This window comes from Phalangium opilio, unplaced genomic scaffold (genome assembly GCF_054372755.1).
Source record: "Phalangium opilio isolate 3A_F unplaced genomic scaffold, DU_Popi_V2 ptg000101l_1, whole genome shotgun sequence".
NCBI lineage: Eukaryota > Metazoa > Arthropoda > Arachnida > Opiliones > Phalangiidae > Phalangium > Phalangium opilio.
In genome coordinates this window covers 6,925,782-6,933,469 of record NW_028324204.1, presented here as the reverse complement: position 1 = coordinate 6,933,469, position 7,688 = coordinate 6,925,782, and the positions used below count along the sequence as shown (strand labels likewise).

The following is a 7,688-nucleotide window of genomic DNA, read 5'->3' as shown; positions in this document are numbered from 1 at the left end:
GTGGCGCAATGGTATGCGCGTTCAGCTGTTAACCGAAAGGTTGGTGGTTCGAGCCCACCCGGGAGAGATGTTGTGGGGTCTTAGATGTGGCGTGAAAAGTCATAACTTTTCCACAATACCTGACAACTATTTAATTTCTGAGCTTCCGTGGCTCAATGGTTGGCGCGTTCGGCTGTTGGCCAATAGGTTGGTGGTTCGAGCCCACCCGGGAGAGGTGTTGTGGGGTCTCAGATGTAGCTTGAAAAGTCATAACTTTTCCACAATACCTGAAAAACATATCATTTCTGAGCTTCCGTGGCTCAATGGTTGGCGCGTTCGGCTGTTGACCAATAGGTTGGTGGTTCGAGCCCACCCGGGAGAGGTGTTGTGGGGTCTCAGATGTAGCGTAAAAAGTCAAAACTTTTCCACAATACGTGACAACCATTTAATTTCTGAGCTTCCGTGGCGCAATGGTTAGCGCGTTCAGCTGTTAACCGAAAGGTTGGTGTTTCGAGCCCACCCGGGAGAGATGTTGTGGGGTCTCAGATGTAGCGTGAAAAGTCATAACTTTTCCACAATACCTGACAACTATTTAATTTCTGAGCTTCCGTGGCTCAATGGTTGGCGCGTTCGGCTGTTGGCCAATAGGTTGGTGGTTCGAGCCCACCCGGGAGAGGTGTTGTGGGGTCTCAGATGTAGCTTGAAAAGTCATAACATTTCCACAATACCTGAACAACATATCATTTCTGAGTTTCCGTGGCTCAATGGTTAGCGCGTTCGGCTGTAAACCAACAGGTTGGTGGTTCGAGCCCAGCCGGGAGCGGTGTTTTGGGACCTCAAATGTAACGTAAAAAGCCAAAGTTTTTCCACAATACCTGACGACCATTTAATTTTTGGGCTTCCGTGGCTCAATGGTTAGCGCGTTCGGCTGTTAACCAATAGGTTCGTTGTTCGAGCCCACCCGGGAGAGGTGTTGTGGGGTCTCAGATGTAGCGTAAAAAGTCAAAACTTTTCCACAATACGTGACAACCATTTAATTTCTGAGGTTCCGTGGCTCAATGGTTAGCGCGTTGGGCTGTTAACCAATAGGTTGTTGGTTCGAACCCACCAGGGAGCGGTGTTGTGAGGTCTATGATGTGACGTAAAAAGTCAGAGTTTTTCCACAATACCTGACGAACATTTATTTTTTGGGCTTCCGTGTGGCAATGGTTAGCGCGCTCAGCTGTTATTCAAAAGGTTGGTGGTTCGAGCCCACCTGGGAGCGGTGTTGTGAGGTATCAGATGTAACGTAAAAAGTCAGAGTTTTTCCACAATACCTGACGAACATTTAATTTTTGGGCTTCCGTGGCTCAATGGTTAGCGCGTTCAGCTGTTAACCGAAAGGTTGGAGGATCGAGCCCACCCGGGATAGGTGTTGTGGGGTCTCAGATCGACCGTGAAAAGTCATAACTTTTCCACAATACCTGACAACCATTTAATTTCTGAGCTTCCGTGGCGCAATGGTTAGCGCGTTCAGCTGTTAACCGAAAGGTTGGTGTTTCGAGCCCACCCGGGAGAGGTGTTGTGGGGTCTCAGATGTAGCGTGAAAAGTCATAACTTTTCCACAATACCTAACAACTATTTAATTTCTGAGCTTCCGTGGCTCAATGGTTGGCGCGTTCGGCTGTTGACCAATAGGTTGGTGGTTCGAGCCCACCCGAGAGAGGTGTTGTGGGGTCTCAGATGTAGCGTAAAAAGTCAAAACTTTTCCACAATATGTGACAACCATTTAATTTCAGAGTTTCCGTGGCGCAATGTATAGCGCGTTCGGCTGTTAACAAATAGGTTGGTGGTTCGAGCCCACCCGGGAGAGGTTTTGTGGGGTCTCAGATGTAGCGTAAAAAGTCAAAACTTTTCCACAATACGTGACAACCATTTAATTTCTGAGCTTCCGTGGCGCAATGGTTAGCGCGTTCAGCTGTTAACCGAAAGGTTGGTGGTTCGAGCCCACCCGGGAGAGATGTTGTGGGGTCTTAGATGTGGCGTGAAAAGTCATAACTTTTCCACAATACCTGACAACTCTTTAATTTCTGAGCTTCCGTGGCTCAATGGTTGGCGCGTTCGGCTGTTGGCCAATAGGTTGGTGGTTCGAGCCCACCCGGGAGAGGTGTTGTGGGGTCTCAGATGTAGCTTGAAAAGTCATAACTTTTCCACAATACCTGAAAAACATATCATTTCTGAGCTTTCGTGGCTCAATGGTTGGCGCGTTCGGCTGTTGACCAATAGGTTGGTGTTTCGAGCCCACCCGGGAGAGATGTTGTGGGGTCTCTGATGTAGCGTGAAAAGTCATAACTTATCCACAATACCTGAAAAACCTTTAATTTCTGAGTTTCCGTGGCTCAATGGTTAGCGCGTTCGGCTGTTAACCAATAGATTGGTGGTTCGAGCATACCCGGGAGCGGTGTTGTGAGGTCTCTGATGTGACGTAAAAAGTCAGAGTTTTTCCACAATACCTGACGAACATTTAATTTTTGGGCTTCCGTGTGGCAATGGTTAGCGCGCTCAGCTGTTATTCAAAAGGTTGGTGGTTCGAGCCCACCTGGGAGCGGTGTTGTGAGGTATCAGATGTAACGTAAAAAGTCAGAGTTTTTCCACAATACCTGACGAACATTTAATTTTTGGGCTTCCGTGGCTCAATGGTTAGCGCGTTCAGCTGTTAACCGAAAGCTTGGAGGATCGAGCCCACCCGGGATAGGTGTTGTGGGGTCTCAGATCGACCGTGAAAAGTCATAACTTTTCCACAATACCTGACAACCATTTAATTTCTGAGCTTCCGTGGCGCAATGGTTAGCGCGTTCAGCTGTTAACCGAAAGGTTGGTGGTTCGAGCCCACCCGGTAGAGATGTTGTGGGGTCTCAGATGTGGCGTGAAAAGTCATAACTTTTCCACAATACCTGAAAAACATTTAATTTCTGAGTTTCCGTGGCTCAATGGTTAGCGCGTTCGGCTGTTGGCCAATAGGCTGGTGGTTCGAGCCCACCCGGGAGAGGTGTTGTGGGGTCTCAGATGTAGCTTCAAAAGTCATAACTTTTCCACAATACCTGAAAAACATAACATTTCTGAGTTTCCGTGGCTCAATGGTTAGCGCGTTCGGCTGTAAACCAACAGGTTGGTGGTTCGAGCCCACCCGGGAGCGGTGTTATGGGACCTCAAATGTAACGTAAAAAGCCAAAGTTTTTCCACAATACCTGACGAACATTTAATTTTTGGGCTTCCGTGTGGCAATGGTTAGCGCGCTCAGCTGTTATTCAAAAGGTTGGTGGTTCGAGCCCACCTGGGAGCGGTGTTGTGAGGTATCAGATGTAACGTAAAAAGTCAGAGTTTTTCCACAATACCTGACGAACATTTAATTTTTGGGCTTCCGTGGCTCAATGGTTAGCGCGTTTGCTGTTAACCGAAAGGTTGGAGGATCGAGCCCACCCGGGATAGGTGTTGTGGGGTCTCAGATGTAGCGTAAAAAGTCATAACTTTTCCACAATACCTGACAACCATTTAATTTCTGAGCTTCCGTGGCGCAATGGTTAGCGCGTTCAGCTGTTAACCGAAAGGTTGGTGGTTCGAGCCCACCCGGGAGAGATGTTGTGGGGTCTCAGATGTAGCGTGAAAAGTCATAACTTTTCCACAATACCTGAAAAACATTTAATTTCTGAGTTCCCGTGGCTCAATGGTTAGCGCGTTCGGCTGTTAACCAATAGGTTGGTGGTTCGAACCCACCCGGGAGCGGTGTTGTAAGGTCTCTGATGTGACGTAAAAAGTCAAAGTTTTTCACAATACCTGACGACCATATCATTTTTGGGCTTCCGTGTGGCAATGGTTAGCGCGCTCAGCTGTTATTCAAAAGGTTGGTGGTTCGAGCCCACCTGGGAGCGGTGTTGTGAGGTATCAGTTGTAACGTAAAAAGTCAGAGTTTTTCCACAATACCTGACGAACATTTAATTTGTGGGCTTCCGTGGCGCAATGGTTAGCGCGTTCGTCTGTTAACCAATAGGTTGGTGGTTCGAGCCCACCCGGGAGAGGAGTTGTGGGGTCTCAGATGTAGCGTGAAAAGTCATAACTTTTCCACAGTACCTAACAACTATTTATCTTCTGAGCTTCCGTGGCTCAATGGTTAGCGCGTTCGGCTGTAAACCAACAGGTTGGTGGTTCGAGCCCACCCGGGAGCGGTGTTATGGGACCTCAAATGTAACGTAAAAACCAAAGTTTTTCCACAATACCTGACGACCATTTAATTTTTGGGCTTCCGTGGCTCAATGGTTAGCGCGTTCGGCTGTTAACCAATAGGTTCGTTGTTCGAGCCCACCCGGGAGAGGTGTTGTGGGGTCTCAGATGTAGCGTAAAAAGTCAAAACTTTTCCACAATACGTGACAACCATTTAATTTCTGAGGTTCCGTGGCTCAATGGTTAGCGCGTTCGGCTGTTAACCAATAGGTTGGTGGTTCGAACCCACCCGGGAGCGGTGTTGTGAGGTCTCTGATGTGACGTAAAAAGTCAGAGTTTTTCTACAATACCTGACGAACATTTAATTATTGGGCTTCCGTGTGGCAATGGTTAGCGCGCTCAGCTGTTATTCAAAAGGTTGGTGGTTCGAGCCCACCTGGGAGCGGTGTTGTGAGGTATCAGTTGTAACGTAAAAAGTCAGAGTTTTTCCACAATACCTGACGAACATTTAATTTTTGGGCTTCCGTGGCGCAATGGTTTGCGCGTTCAGCTGTTAACCGAAAGGTTCGTGGTTCGAGCCCACCCGGGATAGGTGTTGTGGGGTCTCAGATCTACCGTAAAAGTCATAACTTTTCCACAATACCTGACAACCATTTAATTTCTGAGCTTCCGTGGCGCAATGGTTAGCTCATTCAGCTGTTAACCGAAAGGTTGGTGGTTCGAGCCCACCCAGGAGAGATGTTGTGGGGTCTCAGATGTAGCGTGAAAAGTCATAACTTTTCCACAATACCTGACAACCATTTAATTTCTGAGCTTCCGTGGCGCAATGGTTAGCGCGTTCAGCTGTTAACCGAAAGGTTGGTGGTTCGAGCCCACCCGGGAGAGATGTTGTGGGGTCTCAGATGTAGCGTGAAAAGTCATAACTTTTCCACAATACCTGAAAAACATTTAATTTCTGAGTTCCCGTGGCTCAATGGTTAGCGCGTTCGGCTGTTAACCAATAGGTTGGTGGTTCGAACCCACCCGGGAGCGGTGTTGTAAGGTCTCTGATGTGACGTAAAAAGTCAAAGTTTTTCACAATACCTGACGACCATATCATTTTTGGGCTTCCGTGTGGCAATGGTTAGCGCGCTCAGCTGTTATTCAAAAGGTTGGTGGTTCGAGCCCACCTGGGAGCGGTGTTGTGAGGTATCAGTTGTAACGTAAAAAGTCAGAGTTTTTCCACAATACCTGACGAACATTTAATTTGTGGGCTTCCGTGGCGCAATGGTTAGCGCGTTCGTCTGTTAACCAATAGGTTGGTGGTTCGAGCCCACCCGGGAGAGGAGTTGTGGGGTCTCAGATGTAGCGTGAAAAGTCATAACTTTTCCACAGTACCTAACAACTATTTATCTTCTGAGCTTCCGTGGCTCAATGGTTAGCGCGTTCGGCTGTAAACCAACAGGTTGGTGGTTCGAGCCCACCCGGGAGCGGTGTTATGGGACCTCAAATGTAACGTAAAAACCAAAGTTTTTCCACAATACCTGACGACCATTTAATTTTTGGGCTTCCGTGGCTCAATGGTTAGCGCGTTCGGCTGTTAACCAATAGGTTCGTTGTTCGAGCCCACCCGGGAGAGGTGTTGTGGGGTCTCAGATGTAGCGTAAAAAGTCAAAACTTTTCCACAATACGTGACAACCATTTAATTTCTGAGGTTCCGTGGCTCAATGGTTAGCGCGTTCGGCTGTTAACCAATAGGTTGGTGGTTCGAACCCACCCGGGAGCGGTGTTGTGAGGTCTCTGATGTGACGTAAAAAGTCAGAGTTTTTCTACAATACCTGACGAACATTTAATTATTGGGCTTCCGTGTGGCAATGGTTAGCGCGCTCAGCTGTTATTCAAAAGGTTGGTGGTTCGAGCCCACCTGGGAGCGGTGTTGTGAGGTATCAGTTGTAACGTAAAAAGTCAGAGTTTTTCCACAATACCTGACGAACATTTAATTTTTGGGCTTCCGTGGCGCAATGGTTTGCGCGTTCAGCTGTTAACCGAAAGGTTCGTGGTTCGAGCCCACCCGGGATAGGTGTTGTGGGGTCTCAGATCTACCGTGAAAAGTCATAACTTTTCCACAATACCTGACAACCATTTAATTTCTGAGCTTCCGTGGCGCAATGGTTAGCTCATTCAGCTGTTAACCGAAAGGTTGGTGGTTCGAGCCCACCCAGGAGAGATGTTGTGGGGTCTCAGATGTAGCGTGAAAAGTCATAACTTTTCCACAATACCTGAAAAACATTTAATTTCTGAGTTTCCGTGGCTCAATGGTTAGCGCGTTCGTCTGTTAACCAATAGGTAGGTGGTTCGAGCCCACCCGGGAGAGGTGTTGTGGGGTCTCAGATCTACCGTGAAAAGTCATAACTTTTCCACAATACCTAACAACTATTTAATTTCTGAGCTTCCGTGGCTCAATGGTTGGCGCATTCAGCTGTTAACCAAAAGCTTGGTGGTTCGAGCCCACCCGGGAGAGATGTTGTGGGGTCTCAGATGTAGCGTGAAAAGTCATAACGTTTCCACAATACCTGAAAAACATTTAATTTCTGAGTTTCCGTGGCTCAATGGTTAGCGCGTTCGTCTGTTAACCAATAGGTAGGTGGTTCGAGCCCACCCGGGAGAGGTGTTGTGGGGTCTCAGATGTTCGGGTGGGCTCGAACCACCAACCTTTCGGTTAACAGCTGAACGCGCCAACCATTGAGCCACGGAAGCTCAGAAATTAAATAGTTGTTAGGTATTGTGGAAAAGTTATGACTTTTCACGCTACATCTGAGACCCCACAACACCTCTCCCGGGTGGGCTCGAACCACCTACCTATTGGTTAACAGACGAACGCGCTAACCATTGAGCCACGGAAGCTCAGAAATTAAATGGTTGTCAGGTATTGTGGAAAAGTTATGACTTTTCACGGTAGATCTGAGACCCCACAACACCTATCCTGGGTGGGCTCGAAATACGAACCTTTCGGTTAACAGCTGAACGCGCAAACCATTGCGCCACGGAAGCCCAAAAATTAAATGTTCGTCAGGTATTGTGGAAAAACTCTGACTTTTTACGTTACAACTGATACCTCACAACACCGCTCCCAGGTGGGCTCGAACCACCAACCTTTTGAATAACAGCTGAGCGCGCTAACCATTGCCACACGGAAGCCCAAAAATTAAATGTTCGTCAGGTATTGTGGAAAAACTCTGACTTTTTACGTTACAACTGATACCCCACAACACCTCTCCCGGGTGCGCTCGAACAACGAACCTATTGGTTAACAGCCGAACGCGCTAACCATTGAGCCACGGAAGCCCAAAAATTAAATGGTCGTCAGGTATTGTGGAAAAGTTATGACTTTTCACGCTACATCTGAGACCCCACAACACCTCTCCCGGGTGGGCTCGAACCACCAACCTATTGGTTAACCGACGAACGCGCTAATCATTGAGCCACGGTAACTCAGAAATTAAATGTTTTTCAGGTATTGTGGAAAAGTTATG

At 47.8% G+C, this 7,688-nt stretch overlaps 2 non-coding genes across 2 annotated transcripts; both read left to right on the top strand.

Moving 5' to 3' along the window:
- Positions 1–4,108: 4,108 nt before the first annotated feature.
- Positions 4,109–4,181, top strand: TRNAY-GUA (transfer RNA tyrosine (anticodon GUA)). Its single transcript has one exon. It is a non-coding gene; the product is annotated as a tRNA-Tyr (tRNA).
- A 1,394-nt stretch (positions 4,182–5,575) lies between these two features.
- TRNAY-GUA (transfer RNA tyrosine (anticodon GUA)) lies at positions 5,576–5,648 on the top strand. The gene has a single exon. It is a non-coding gene; the product is annotated as a tRNA-Tyr (tRNA).
- The last annotated feature ends 2,040 nt before the right edge of the window (positions 5,649–7,688 follow it).